Genomic DNA, 1,546 nt, shown 5'->3' on the forward strand with positions numbered 1-1,546 from the left:
CCACCTTATTCTTCTTTCTGCTGTAAAATATCCCATGTGGCTCCCTTTCTTCAGCTTCCTTAATCTTTACAGAAGACTAGAACCATTTTTTCTAATACAAGTTCAATATGTATGTAGGCGTGTATGTATGCATGTATGTATGTATGTATGTATGTGTATGTGTGCATGTAATAATGTATCACTGTATTTCATACAGAGCTCTAATGTGTGGTTATAATAGTATTAATATATAATAATTGTTATAATAATGGCTCTCTCTCATTCAGGACCCCAATCTCCCATGGCCCTTGCCCCACTCACTTACTGGCGTCATCGGAGGGCCCTTGTGGCATCACAGAACGTATCTCAGCCTGCACCAGGCAAGTACCTGAGGGCAGAGAGAGAGAGAGAGGAAGCAGCAGTTAGTCCTGTGCCAGGGCAGTGGTGTTCACCCACAGCGCAGCCTCCTGGCTCAGGCTTTGACAGGCAGACCTCCTGGTGGAGAAGGAAGAGATGGAGGAGCCAGGGACGGACAAGTCAGGGTTAGATGAAAAAGAGGTGGAGGAAGAAGGGATGGAGGAACCAGGGACCAGTGGAATACAAGTGAGCAGTAGCCTCTCAGGTCCTGATGGTGCACGTGAATCCCCAACTATTCCTTCCCAGACCCACACTGTCCCTGTCCTCCACAGCCCAGCTCCAGCCTTCTTACCCACCCACCGACCTGGGGGTGGCTGCCTCTCTAACCCTGGCCCCCACTAAGCCACATCCACTATAAACCATGACCCCCCAACCTTTTGTCCCTACCAGGATATCCGGGCCATCCTCGCTCCCATGGGCACATCCAGAGCTCTAAAGAGACTGCACAAGGAGCTGAGGAACATCACCAATGACCCTCTGCCCATGTGCTCTGCGGGGCCAGTGGACAATTACATGTTCACCTAGAAGGGGACCATCATGGGTCCCGAAGACAGCCCCTACGAGGGGAGAGTGTTCTTCCTAAACATACAATTGCCACCCGACTACCCCTTTATGCCCCCACGGATTTACTTCACCACCCCGATCTACCACCCCAATATCACCCAGAGAGGCTGCATATGTCTAGATACTTTCAGGTCCCAGTGGTCTCCCATCATGACCATATCCAAACTCCTGTTGTTCACCAGCTCCATGCTCTGTGACCCCAACCCCAACGACGCCTTTGTTCCCTCCATTGCCAGCATGCACTTAAAGGGCAGGGTCACCTATAACACTATGGCCCAAGCTTGAACCAAGAAGTATGCCATATGAGAGTGAGAGGTAAAGGGTAACCCGACACCTGAACAAAACACCCACCTGTTGGAACCACTGTCTTCTGTTTTCTGGTGGCTACCATTTCCCCATCTTTCTGAGCATACAGTGAATACCTGCCACATTAGGATGTGTGGAGCAGGTGGGGAGGTGTGGGTGTGGGCCAAGGTCAGGGCACGGGGAGGCATAGAGGTTGGGCAGCTGCCACATGAGAGTGTGTCTGGAAGGGGTGATGGGGGCACTGGGTCCCCTTCCTTGTACATTGGAAACTCTCAAATTT

At 51.2% G+C, this 1,546-nt stretch overlaps 1 pseudogene; it reads left to right on the forward strand.

The window, feature by feature from the left end:
• Positions 1-492: 492 nt before the first annotated feature.
• LOC118998061 (ubiquitin-conjugating enzyme E2 D2-like) lies at positions 493-1,266 on the forward strand (annotated as a pseudogene).
• The last annotated feature ends 280 nt before the right edge of the window (positions 1,267-1,546 follow it).

This window comes from Sturnira hondurensis, unplaced genomic scaffold, assembly GCF_014824575.4.
Source record: "Sturnira hondurensis isolate 20B ecotype Veracruz unplaced genomic scaffold, ASM1482457v3 Scaffold0013634, whole genome shotgun sequence".
NCBI classification, from domain to species: Eukaryota; Metazoa; Chordata; class Mammalia; order Chiroptera; family Phyllostomidae; genus Sturnira; species Sturnira hondurensis.